We start from the raw sequence: 14,845 nt of genomic DNA, 5'->3' as shown, positions 1-14,845 counted from the left end.
AATTTGTGATTTTCTAGTGTCAAGAACAAGTGTTCATTTCAAAATCGCAAGGTATCGTAATCATCTCTGTTTTTGATTTCGAAAAAGAGCTTGTTTATATTTGTCGCTTGAAAAGAAATTCAGATTTGTACATAAACTTTATTTTTAGCATCAATACTAAGAAAGTCGAAAACAAATACATGCATGTGCATTTGCATATAGACAGTCTGTTTGGCTTGATTTAGGAAAGTGCATTTACAGTGTGCTCTTTGCTCTTTGTGAAAAGATTGTGTCTTTCTTTTCCTCTAGTAGCTAGGATTTTCATTGCACAAAAGAGATAAAATTTTGTTTATCATCTTTAGATTGCATTTTAGGAATTACATCTACATCTCGTGGTGAACCCAAAAGTCAAACTTCATAAGCAAGATCAACTTAAAATAAATTCAATTAATCTAACAACGCTTTGGAACTTAACGCACAACATTTAGAGGTCTAGGTTAGAGACGTATTCCGGCGTCGTAAAGCCTGGTAACTGTTGTCCTCACTGATGGTTGGGTGATTCCTCCACTTTGAGACGATAAGTGCCAGTACAGAATTGTGCTCCCACGTACCGTCGAGTATATTTTGGGAGACTCCTATAGGCTTAAATCCTTTATCCTTAGGAAGCCGTGTCTGCCGCCCTATCGATCGCAATGCACTGAACACAACATTCGGGAAGATTGACTGCCGTACCGTAAAAAGTATTCTGCAGTTTTGCGATTGGTTTGGTACTCCCTCTACCTAGATCTCCAGAGCAGTCCCTTTCGTTCCTTTTCAGACTCCTTAATGGAAAAGGTCCATCTGAGCACTTGTCACTTCAGGCTCATTAAAAATCGAAGGAGACTAGAGTCATCTTTTGTTTTTTCTTGACTCTTAAAAACTGAAAAAACAAGTTGTGTCAAAGCGTCTAAAATTCATTTAATTCGGAAACATACCTTCCCTTTATTTTAGTTGATCGAGTAATCCACAATCGTGGAAGAAAGTCAATTGAAACCCCATCGTTCTCGGAGGCTTACGAGTCAACCGTCTTTGTCTCCGGAATCGAAACCAGTACAGACAAAGCGAACTCATTTAACCGGTTCCAAATCTCCTATCAAAGTTAGAACAAGTGTTACAACGACATCAGAGACTCCGGTTACTCCAAACATTTCTGGAATCCCTGCCTCTACAGAAGAAGTTAAACAGCCACAGAAGGACAGTGATACTGATCCTAGTTTGAGAATAAACACTTGTGTTACCAAACCAGTTCCATCTACAACCGGTTCGGAGAGTCTTACTCTTCAAACATCTGTCGCTGCCGATTTCACACCTTCTTCGGCACCAAAAATATTTTACAGACCTGACGGTCTTCCCCTTCCACCTGGTCTGATTGCAATAGAAGAAATTGTAGAAGATCCTCAAACAAGTACTCCAACACACTTTGGGGTCAGGATCACTCTATATCCTTCTTCATCAGAAGTTAGTCTACCACCAGCGGAAGCTCCTATAGAATCTGAACAACCGTCAACATCTAGGACTGTGTCGTCTGACACAGCGACGACATAACTCTCTGCTATCACTCCAACAATGTTTGCCGGCATACCATCTGTCCCGACTAGCTCTCAGCCGCTAGAAGGAGCCCACTCAGGGGCCATTTCGACAGTATGGTCCATTCTTATTTGTTCATCCGGAATAATATCTAGAAACTCTTATGTTGAGTCTCAACAAATTGATCCATTTGGAGGTCAATTTGGGCAGTCCGGTCCCCAAGGACAAACAATTCCCTTGAGTTTTGGATTACCACCGTATGGGGGGCAGTATACCCTTTCATTATCCCCTCCGGTAGGATATCCATACGGGAGTTCACAACAACATTCAGGTTATACTGGAATTACCTCAAGTGGTTGGGTACCTATACTACCTCAACAACCAAGAGTTGTGTACTCAATGCAACAATGCATACCTATGTCGAATATCCCAACTACGCCAGCTATTGTAACGGTGTCGCAAGTTCAAACGCTGCCTGTTGTATGCCAACCTCAGGTTTCTCAGGTTGTAATGAAACAACCCCTTGACCCTGCGACTCAACCACAATCACCGACTAGTGGAGCGACACAGGTCCAGACAGGTACAATTACCCCTCACCTTGGTCAAACGGTTAGTATCGGGCAACAGCACATGGCTTCACAACCATGGCTGGTGCAATACCAACAACCGCAATTCCAACAAGTATACCAAGGTTCTGAGCAACAAATATTTGCTAACAGTGGACAGCCGTACATTCAAAACGGTCAAAATCAACCATTTTACAATGGTCATGTCCACCAACCTTACCAAACATACCAGCAGCAGATGCATTATGCCGGTATGCAAAGACCAACTGCTCAGGCAATCCCATCTTATCCTGGGTATGCTTCACCTAACCTGACACAACAGTTACCCTTTGTGGCAACTTTAGAGTTACCTGATTTAAATCGGTTAACAAACGATCCAATTGCTTATGCCCCTTGGTGGCCAGCGATTCCGCATAAACTTCCATCAGATATTCCTAAATTTAATGGAAATCCGGGTGAAGATCCATCGAATCACGTGATGACCTTTCATCTATGGTGTTCATCAAACACCCTAAATGATGATTCGATAAGACTTCGCCTCTTTTAGAGGATGTTAACGGGTCCGGCGGCAAAATGGTACATTGAATTGCCTAGAGCTTCGTTCGACAACTTTAGTACCATAGCCACAACCTTTTTAACCCATTTTCAGTTACCAATAAGGTACGAAACAGGAACAGAACTTCTTACCAACTTCAAACAGACAACGACCACTCACATATCTGATCATATACATGAGTGGCGACGTCGTTGTAGAATGGTAAAAACATATGTCCCCAATCAGCTGTTAGCTGAATGGTTTATCAAGTCATTACTGCCTTCCATCACAGAAGATGTGGCAAAGGGGGGAGTCGTAACAGAAGAGCAAGTTATCACTCGTGCGCAATATCTGGACTTGATTTACACTCAGTCCGGCACGCTCTACGACAAAATACCTAACACCCCTAGACCGGAATTCTCAATTCCTCCTCCTCCTAAATCAAACAATGACTCTCATGCTGGCGACGGCGTGATTGGCACGACAGACACGAAATCGACAAAGGCTACATCCAAAAAGGCCCGTAAGATTTCAGGTCAAAATGAAAAAGACGAACTTCTTGTTTTGGAAGTAAATGTCGTATCGACAAATAAAGGTGAAGAAACCAAACAACCAGGAAGCAAGAAGAAAGGCAAAGGGAAGAAGAAGAAACAGGAGGAATCATCACCTGAAAAATCTTCTTCAAACCCTCCTGGAAATAGGAAACCAAAAAATCCATGCTTTATATGCGATGAGGATCATTGGACCGCAGATTGTCCACACAGAGCTGAGCTTAAGAAATTCTTCAAGAATTCAAAAACCTCCGCAGTGTTAACTGATCCGTTTCCAAATCCAGGAACAAATCTGGTTGAGAGTGGAAATGCTTCCTCGTCTCAAGTGCTAATGTTGTCAGTTTCAAAACAGCAGAATGATGCTTTGATATTGACAAGAAACAAGGATTATGGGAATCCACAGTTGTTGAACAACAAGGATAAAGGTCAACCAAGTAGTTCGACAATGACTTCGACAGAAGTTGTGCCACCCACCATCCCTGAATTGATGATAAAACCGCCAAAGGGAGTAGTACACAAGTCGACATTTAATCCCCGCGCTAGAGCAGCACAGCATTATAACATAGTGGAAGATTTGGCCCAATCGCCATCCGCTATGTCGACTCTTGAAGTACTACAAAATTGCCCATCCCAAAGGCAGGTTTTATTATCGACCATTGGTGGGATTGACCCAAAGGATTCCAATCTTGTATCCTTCGATCATAAAGGATACGATCCTCAATTACCAGCTCAACTAGCTTTCCTTGTTCAAGTGAAAGCCCTCAACAAAACTGTTCATCGAACGATTATTGATGAGGGGGCATCTACATGCATTATGTCGATGAGTTGCTGGAAAACTTTAGGATCTCCAAACTTGTCGCGATCTTCGACAACATTAAAAGCATTCGACGGAAGGTCATGTACCCCATATGGTATCCTAAGTAACTTGAAAGTTGAACTAGGAGGGAAAACGGTAGAAATAGATGTTGAAGTCATCGATGGGAATCTTGATTACAACATCCTACTAGGAAGACCATGGATATATGCCATGGCAGCTGTTGTGTCGACCTATTTTAGAAAGATTGCATTTCCCTTTCAAGGAGGGATTACAATCGTCGATCAACAAAACTTCCTCCCCAATGGTTCTCAAGTTACTGGAAGCATTCCCATGATCCATGGAAGCCCCCATTCGCTTCAGAATATCGGAGTAGGCCTACTAAAAGATCCTATACTAATGGGAACTTTCGCTCTTCCACCTCCAATCAATCTAGCGGAAGTAGCGTCGATAGGAACCTGCAACATGATATCTTCTACAAAGATCTCAGAAAATGATATCGACATGGGTCATGCAGTGGTTTTTCCCCCAAGCCCAACGGAAATATTATAGCAATCAATGTTCCTAGCATGGGAGGCAAACCCAAATCAATGCTCATCAAGCGTTTGGATAGATAGGTCTAGAGAATATGGTACTCCTTCAGATCCTTGGTCGCGAGTGCATGTCACCGACGAAGGAATTGTCCAATCTATGGTAATTGAAGGGACACCATGGAATGATTCCCACCATCGTTCCCTTCTTCCGGATTGTGGAGAAGATAATCAAGATGACCTGTATCATCCTTCAGTTTTTGAATTCCTATCAAATACTGTAAACACGGTGGATTCAGAGCGAAACTTGTCCAATATTGAAGAGACTATCACCATAAATATCTCGACTAAAACAGATGTTGTAGAAAATATTTATGTTGGCAAATGTTGTTCTCCTTCAGAACTGGAAATATATAACGCTCTTTTTCGCGAATTCAGAGATGTCTTTGCTTGGTCATACAATGAAATGCCAGGCATTGACTCGAGTATCGTTGAACACGAAATTAAGATGTATCCAGATGTCAAACCAGTACGACAACGGCTAAGACAGGTGCACCCCAAGAAAGCCGCTGCCATTAAGGCAAAAGTTGAAAAACTTCTCCATGTTGGTTTCATCTACCCGGTTCCTCTAACCGATTGGGTATCGAATATTGTCCCTGTTATGAAAAAACAGGGGACAATTAGAGTGTGCGTCGATTATAGGGATGTAAATCAAGCTTGTCCAAAAGACAACTACCCTACACCATTCATTGACCAAATAATTGATGAATGCACCGGATGCGAAATCTTTTCATTCATGGATGGATTCTCTAGGTATAATCAAATAAATATCCGCCCACAGGACCAGTCAAAGACTGCATTTATTTTTCCGTGGGGCACATTCGCATATCGAAAATTACCCTTTGGTTTAAAGAACGCAGGGGCGAAATTTCAGAGGGCAATGAATTATGCCTTCCATGACATCAAAAACATCGTTCAACCGTACCTCGACGACCTTCCGGCTCATTCGCGAAAGCGGACTGATCATCTGCAGCATTTAAGAGCGATATTTCTACGTTGCCGATACTTCAAGATACGACTCAATCCACACAAATGTGTATTTTGCGTCGGTTTTGGTCGTTTACTTGGCTTTGTAGTCTCCAAGGATGGGATTCGTCTCGACCCATGTAAGGTCTTGGCAATCATAAATTTGCCTCCACCTTTGAATTTGCTTCAGATTCAGAAACTCCAAGGGAAAGCGAACTTTCTGAGGAGGTTCATTCCAAATTACGCCGAACTTGCTAAAGGTTATACACATCTTTTGAAAAAGGAGGTACCCTTTGTCTGGGATCAGGTTGCGCAAGCTTCCTTTGATGCTTTAAAAGATTCCCCAATGAAAGCATCATTAATGTACGCCCATGATTATCAAAGGGATTTTAACTTATATCTGGCTACAGCAGATACGACCATCGCAATGGTCTTAGTTCAAGAAGTCGATGGAATTGAGCATCCTATATATTATTTAAGTAAAAACTTAAATGATACAGAAAGAAAATATTCTTACGTTGAAAAGCTAGCACTTGCAGCTGTTCAAGCGATACAGAGATTTCGACACTATGTCCTCTTTCGGAAAACTACCATTCTATCAGATTGCAACCCCATGACTTATATATTGTCGCGACAGTTGCTGGGGGGCAAATACTCAAAATGGATAGCAATCCTACAAGAGTTTGATCTAGAATTTGTAAAATCTCAGAATTATTGTGTGATCTCCCATCGTCGTCCAACGATGAAACATCCGAAGAATCGATCGTGGATGAAAGTTTGTTTCTGATATCTACAAGCAATGAGTGGTATGGGGATATAATCATTTATCTCCAAACCCAAAAATTTAGGCCAAACACCTCCCACTCTGAACAAAAACGTATTCGATACCAAGCAAAAGACTACATGATCATCGGTGATACACTTTACCATCGCGGTATCGATACAGTTCTAAGGAGGTGCCTCACCCATGAAGAGGCCGAAAAAGTCCTGAATGACTGTCATTCAGGCGCGTGTGGGGGGCATCAATCCGGATATGCTACAGCGCAAAAAATCTTACGAGCATGATACTTCTGGCCAACAATATTCAAAGATTGCATAACCGCAGTCAGAAGTTGCCATGCTTGTCAAATTTTCGATAGCAAAACCAGAAGACCACCCGCACCTTTACAGCCAATAATGGCTGTTGGGCCATTCGCCAAATGGGGCATCGATTTCATGACATGTAACCCCACCTCGACCGGGGGGCATGGGTATATCATAGTCGCAGTTGACTATTTTACCAAATGGGACGAGGCGATGCCTACATTAGATAATACTGGTGAAACAGCTGCCCTCTTCGTTTTCAATCATGTAGTCGCCAGATTCGGCGTACCACAGGCTATAGTCACAGATCATGGATCGCATTTTCGCAATCAGATGATGGTCGAATTAGCTGCTAGATTAGGGTTGTCTCACGACAGCTCTACTCCATATTATCCGCAAGCCAACGGACAAGTTGAAGCAATCAACAAGGTCCTGAAACACATGTTGCAAAGGATGATCGGAGTTCACAAAAGAAGATGGCACCTAATCCTGTACTCAACTTTGTGGGCTTACCGAACATCGGTAAGGAATGCAACCGGGTTCACACCCTTCCAACTGGTATATGGCCTGGAAGCAGTCTTACCAATCCAGTGTGAAATCTCGTCTCTCAAACTCGCAATTGATCTCCTCCCCGGAACTTCAGAAGAAGAGGCTCGTTTCTTGGAATTAATCCAATTGGATGAAACCCGTCGTGACGCCGCTTTGGCTAACGAAGCCCATAAGAAACGAGTCAAGGCGCAGTTTGACAAAAATGTCAAACCCCGTGTCTTCTCAAAAGGGGACTTGGTCTTACTTTACGACCAAGAATCCGATAAATTGGGAGCAGGTAAATTTAAGTCTTTATGGATGGGCCCCTATATTGTTAAACGAGTGTTAGCAAAAGGAGCCTACGAGTTAATGGATTATGACGGAATTCCACTGGCGCAACCTCATAATGGGTTGTACCTCAAGCGTTACTATGCGTAATGGTAACCAGTATGCTTTTGTTATGTTTTTGTTTTCGCTAAAGTGTTTATTTTGGTCAAGTAATCCACTTTTTACATTTATTGCAGATGTCAAACCTATTGGAGTCATGTGTTGGATATGCCGACGGAGCGAGTCATAGTTCGCGGAACCTGTCCTCCGCATCCTGGGCCATTTTTGATCCAAGCAGTGAGTTAGTAAGTTTCAGAGGTGTATGTATTGGTCGATCAACGAATAACATCGCTGAGTATAGCACATTGATAGAACTTCTCTCTGATGCCATCACTCATGGTATACGCCGACTAATTGTCAGGCTAGACTCACAACTCGTAATACTACAACTCAATGGTATATATTCCGTCTGAAACCCAGCTATTTATCGCATGTTCCTAAGGGTTAAGATTTTGGAAAGACAATTTCATCTTATTCAATATCAACATATTTCCAGAAACTTAAACACATTAACTGACTCATTAGCAAACTATATGTTAGATAGACATTTGCAACATTTATAAAAAGAAACACATCATCAATGTTTTGCATGTGGATCATGTAGCTCAACCAAAATAAAACTCCGAAAATAAAAAATATAGATAACTGTTTATGGTTTACACATAATGTTCTGTAACCAAGACAAAATCGGTCAAACGACCCAAAAACTCAAAATGCTAGGAGGCACCCTAGTCTAATGATGCTCATGATAGCAAGTCACAGCCTGTGCGATCATGCGTAAGAGACGAGTCCATCGTCTGGGCACACCAGTAGTATGCCGTTGTAACCACAAAGGTAGCTCGTCGATCCTCACATCTGGAATACCGAGAGTGAGGCCCTCAACCTGCTCCTGCAAGGCTGTGAGAGTCTTGGCCACATCGAGGTCACGAAGAATAGCCCTTCCGACGGCCTCTCCTACTGGGGTAGCAGCTGGTACTCTCAGGCGAACTACTGGGCGAACGGGAACAACATCTGCATGTACACATGAGTTTGATTAAAGTCTTGATAGAATAAAGCACAAGGACATTATAAACAAAAAACGATAAACAGGAATATGGTCAAAGATTTTACCAATGGCGCCCCACTGCTCGCCATCCGGCAGTACTAAATCTGGATCACCCCGGAAGTCCATACCAGCGTATGGATACTCAGAATAAACCATCTCCTGACGATAAAACCACCTGAAGAAGGTATTAGAAAATGAAATCTGAGATTGGCCAGCATGCCTAGACATATGGTCAACCCATCTCTGCATACGTGTTTCGGTAGGAGAAGGTAAATTGAGTGCAATGTACTACGGCTGCATCAGTGGTATCTTCTCCAAGGCAAAGGCGGTCAAAATAGAACCATACCCAAAGTTCTTCAACCTTCCGCTCTTTATCTTGGTCAATTGTTCTTTCATCATGAGAAGCACTGCGTCACACCAGTTGAACACCTTCGGTTGGAGGCATTCCAAGGCATGCTGCATGTAAGATCGGTTGGCTACATGAAGAGCCGCACCACTGGCCATCCTACCAAAAGTAAACAGAATAGTCCTGAGGGACCTGTCAGTGACATCACGGATGATGATCTTGCTGTCTTTACTTGGCTGAGATCCTTCTCTGCAGTACCGGCGGACATAATCTCTCACAGAATCGCCTCCTCGGGCCAAACCTGATAAAGAGATGGGGGCACCCCGCCTCAACAAACCGGTCAAGAAATAGATGTCTACCATAGTCAAGGGGATAGATTTGCCCCTGACCTGGAAAATCTGGTTGGTAGGATCCCAAGCATCGAGCAAATACTACAGTAAGTTGATCTGTTGTCTCATGCTAGAAATGCGGAAAAACTTCAGCAAGCCACAGTTCCGCAGTGCGTTTACTGTAACTGGATCATGTAGGGCAAGCATGTCCTCTTCTTCATGCTCACGTTCTCGCCATGTAATGGTCATCTTGCTCCAAAGATCTCTGAGAAACAAACAAGAGAAGAGTTAGATCCTGATTTTGGCAAGAAACGGGCAAAATTTCCATCAAAAATTGTGCACAGAATTCCTTCTCTGCGCCCATCGCACCTGCAGCAGTACTCTGGGTGCGTTGCATGTCAGATGGCCTTCACAATGGCCAGCATTCAACGCACCTTTCGATACACAGAGGGTGCGCTGATGGCAGAACGAGTTCTTCAAACCCCAGGGACTCAGAAAAGCTAGGAATCAAGCTCAAAATGCAAAATGGAAACCATGAAATGAAAGAGCTCAGGTTTAGTTCCTACCTGGTCCAGACGGCGCCGAGAATCGTCCACAGAATCTCCCGAAATCAGCTGATGAAAATCGAGGGGGAAAAGCACCTCCAAAGCTCCAACAAACCAAGTTCAAATGAAATGGTAAAATGAGAGGTAAAAAACACTTTTTCATTACTTTTACGTAGTTCAAAGTAAAATATTAGTGTTCTAACTCGTTTTCAAGCAAATATTGTTCATTTCTGACTAGTTTGATGAAGCAGTTGAAAATACAGTACGATCTTTGAAAGGACAAAGCTATTTATGGTAAAATACAAGACCATCTAATCGAGCAGTGTTACCGCAAGGTTCAAGCTCATTAAAAAATAAACCCGCATCGAGCAGTTTTAGCACATAGTTCAAGCTTGTTAAAAAATAAACATAAGACATGAACAAATGTTTCCACCTGCGTTTAAGCTCGTTAAAAAATGAACTATTCCCCGGTAAATAACCACCGTGAATGTAGTACTTCAGCCATTAAAGCCTTGGTCGTGTTTGCACCATCACCTCCACTTTTTCATTGGCCGATCATTCACCTCCATTTGATTGTTTACCCATTTTGAGGAACAGCTGCGAAGAGTGATTTCATTAGCCATCCTTGTGACACTACCGTGATTGGAAATTTCCAAACCTTACCTGGAATCAGCTGCTACCCGTTTTATCACTCGTTCCTCAAAAGATGAGTCTCCTTTAAGCTCTTTTCAACTGACTCGTAAAATATGAAAAGATTGCCGAGTCCTTGGCCTTCCAGCTCGTTAAAGGGATAGGAAGTGCTATCCCTCATCTAGATTTTAATCTTTTTGGACCTGAGGGATTATTGCACAAAAAGATCGAGCACTTGTTTTGTTCGGCTCGTTAAAACTATCGAAAATTCATCCCTTCTGTATTGTTTTATACTTTTTCGGACTTAATGGATTCGATGACGAAAAAGGAATTTTGGAGTTACCTTTACGTTCCTTTTCAGACTCTCTAAAATTGAAAAGGGCCGAGTTATCTTTGTCGTTAAACTCGTTAAAAAGATTAATAGCGACAAACTTGTCTTTAGACGAGAACGAGTTTCACTATCGCTAGGCTCGTTAAAACATAGCGATGGGTTTGCCCGAAGGGAAAATTATAGAACAAGCATAAGTTATCCTCCTCAAGCTTGACAAAAATAAAGAGGTACTAGTCAGCAATGACTGGGGAAAAATTGGGAAGAAAACTCAAAGAATCTTTATTGGTAGCAAGTCGCTCTTGAACATGACACTTACACTCCGTGTCTGAGTCGGGTTGGGTTGTTTCATTCACCGGTCACATCGCCATGGTCACGCCATACCATCCACATTTGGGGTTAATGCTACCAATCCATCACATCAGTGTCGCCGACATGTTCAAGAGAAGTCATGCAGAGAAGCCACCTGTATCTCACCCACTACCATACATTATACTCCATTCTTTCATGACCGCCACCCTGAATCGTATATCATCAGATCGTTTTCACTTCCATCAAAATCATTTGCTCCGTTCCGTGTCATTGATGTGGGATTCATTAAGGCCCTCCTATGACGGATCACTTCTTGTTGACATCAGCTCATTATCCAAGAAGTTGATCTAGGAACACCCCATTCAGTACTTTGAAGCTTGCATGCTGTAATGGCAAGTTTCTCACTTCCGGCGACAGGTTTACATCAATGGCCTTCGACCAAAAGAATTTGCGTGGTGTTCGACGCCAAGTCCTTTATTCACACCACGTGGATTGTACTGCAGTACCTTGAGGATCGTTATCATTATCGGTGATTCCTCTCGCGCTTGTTAACAGTTTACATCATTGACTGGTAATCAAGCGATGTCTTTCCATGTTCGACTTCAAAACATTTCTCACATGGATCGACTTGTACTTCGAGTAAAGATTGGACGAGATTGAAGACCCCAGATCTAGTTTCATCCATCCGGGCTGCGATATATATTCAGGGAAATAAAGACATCAAATGTACAGCATTGCAGCATAGATAATCATCCTACCAAAAGGATGATGGCTCTATCAGAATCATCAGTCTACACTCAGACGATTGTCTGTCCTATGTACATAAAAATGAATTTATAAAGCTGAGCATGGGAATGCCCTCCTCAGCTAGATCATGAAAACAGTATGAAGATAATGTATTGTATTGTATCTTATTACAGGTCTCCTCCCAGCATTGAAAGAACTTCGGATCCTCATTATAAAGCATTTCACCCGACACCAAAAGGTTAACGGCCTCATACGAGTTAGAACACTAATATTTTACTTTGAACTACGTAAAAGTAATGAAAAAGTGTTTTTTACCTCTGATTTTACCATTTCATTTGAACTTGGTTTGTTGGAGCTTTGGAGGTGCTTTTCCCCCTCGATTTTCATCAGCTGATTTCGGGAGAATCTGTGGACGATTCTCGGTGCCGTCTGGACCAGGTAGGAACTAAACCTGAGCTCTTTCATTTCATGGTTTCCATTTTGCATTTTGAGCTTGATTCCTAGCTTTTCTGAGTCCCTGGGGTTTGAAGAACTCGTTCTGCCATCAACGCACCCTCTGTGTATCAAAATGTGCAGTTAATGCTGGCCATTGTGAAGGCCATCTGACATGCAACGCACCCAGAGTACTGCTGCAGGTGCGATGGGCGCAGAGAAGGAATTCTGTGCACAATTTTTGATGGAAATTTTGCTTGTTTCTTGCCAAAATCAGGATCTAACTCTTCTCTTGTTTGTTTCTCAGAGATATTTGGAGCAAGATGACCATTACATGGTGAGAATGTGAGCATGAAGAAGAGGACATGCTTGCCCTACATGATCCAGTTACAGTAAACGCACTGCGGAACTGTGGCTTGCTGAAGTTTTTCCGCATTTCTAGCATGAGACAACAAATCAACTTACTGCAGTATTTGCTCGATGCTTGGGATCCTACCAACCAGGTTTTCCAGGTCAGGGGAAAATCTATCCCCTTGAATGTGGTAGACATCTATTTCTTGACCAGTTTGTCGAGGCGGGGTGCCCCCATCTCTTTATTAGGTTCGGCCCGAGGAGGCGATTCTGTGAGAGATTATGTCCACCGGTACTGCAGAGAAGGATCTCAGCCGAGTAAAGAAGGCAAGATCATCATCTGTGATGTCACTGACAGGTCCCTTAGGACTATTCTGTTTACTTTTGGTAGGATGGCCGATGGTGCGGCTCTTCATGTAGCCAACCGATCTTACATGCAGCATGCCTTGGAATGCCTCCAACCGAAGGTGTTCAACTGGTGCGACGCAGTACTTCTCGTGATGAAAGAACAATTGACCAAGATAAAGAGCGGAAGGTTGAAGAACTTTGGGTATGGTTCTATTTTGACTGCCTTTGCCTTAGAGAAGATACCACTGATGCAACCGCAGTACATTGCACTTGATTTACCTTCTCCTACCGAACCACGTATGCAGAGATGGGTTGACCATATGTCTAGGCATGCTGGCCAGTCTCAGATTTCATTTTCTGATACCTTCTTCAGGTGGTTTGATCGTTAGGAGATGTTTTATTCTGAGTATCCATACGCTGGTATGGACTTCTGGGGTGATCCAGATTTAGTACTACCGGATGGCGAGCAGTGGGGTGCCATTGGTAAAATCTTTGACCATATTCCTGTTTATCGTTTTTTGTTTATAATGTCCTTGTGCTTTATTCTATCAAGACTTTAATCAAACTCATGTGTACATGCAGATGTTGGTCCCGTTCGCCCAGTAGTTCGCCTGAGAGTACCAGCTGCTGCCCCAGCAGGAGAGGCCGTCGGAAGGGCTATTCTTCGTGACCTCGATGTGGCCGAGACTCTCACAGCCTTGCAGGAGTAGGTTGAGGGCCTCACTCTTGGTATTCCAGATGTGAGGACCGACGAGCTACCTTTGCAGTTACAGCGGCATACTACTGGTGTGCCCAGAAAATGGACTCGTCTCTTACGCATGATCGCACAGGCTGTGACTTGCTATCACGAGCATCATTAGACTAGGGTGCCCCCTAGAATTTTGAGTTTTTGGGTCGTTTGACTGATTTTGTCTTGGTTACAGAACATTATGTGTAAACCATAAACAGTCATCTATATTTTTGATTTTCGGAGTTTTATTTTGGTTGAGCTACATGATCCACATGCAAAACATTGATGATGTGTTTCTTTTTATAAATGTTGCAAATGTCTATCTAACACATAATTTGCTAATGAGTCAGTTAATGTGTTTAAGTTTCTGGAAATATGTTGATATTGAATAAGATCAAATTGTCTTTCCAAAATCTTAACCCTTAGGAACATGCGATAAATAGCTGGGTTTCGGACGGAATATATACCATTGAGTTGTAGTATTACGAGTTGTGAGTCTAGCCTGACAATTAGTCGGCGTATACCATGAGTGATGGCATCAGAGAGAAGTTCTATCAACGCGCTATCCCAGTGGAGTCGCCATTTTGTTACAGGGAAAAGTGTCTATTTAGAACTGCTCTATCCCACTAAGGTGTGACAGTTGCCTTAGAAACAAACAGAGAAAAACTACTTTTGTATTTCCTTTATGAATTATAGATAGAGAGGAATAGAAAGAACCAACCTGTGTCTTGCGCTAATCCTTTGATCCAATCCCTTTCTTCTTTGATAGTCTCCAGCTACCTGCTCCCTTACTTGTCCGGCTTCACAAAGTACCTGTAAGATCACAGAAGAAGAACACTATACAAAGACATGGATCTATATTCATAAACAACTTAGGATTAGATTTAAGTTAACCATACAAATGTAACAAGTATCAATGATACAAAAGCATGGAGGAAAAACTCAAATAGTTTTTATTGATAAACAAGAAAAGATCCAGGAAGAGTTACAACCAGTGGTTCCTGACCCAGCATCAACCTCCCAACAAAGAAGCCCCTCTTCACCTCAAACAAAGCATAGATCACCCAATACTCTGATGTTTGTCTCAAAAACCAACAGCAATTCCTTACAATATGCAAAATTCCAGCCTCTGGATCT

This window comes from Pinus tabuliformis, chromosome 5_1 (genome assembly GCF_031772625.1).
Source record: "Pinus tabuliformis cultivar Carrire ecotype Pingquan chromosome 5_1, CPIR1, whole genome shotgun sequence".
Classification (NCBI taxonomy): Eukaryota; Viridiplantae; Streptophyta; class Pinopsida; order Pinales; family Pinaceae; genus Pinus; species Pinus tabuliformis.
This window is presented reverse-complemented; position numbering follows the sequence as displayed.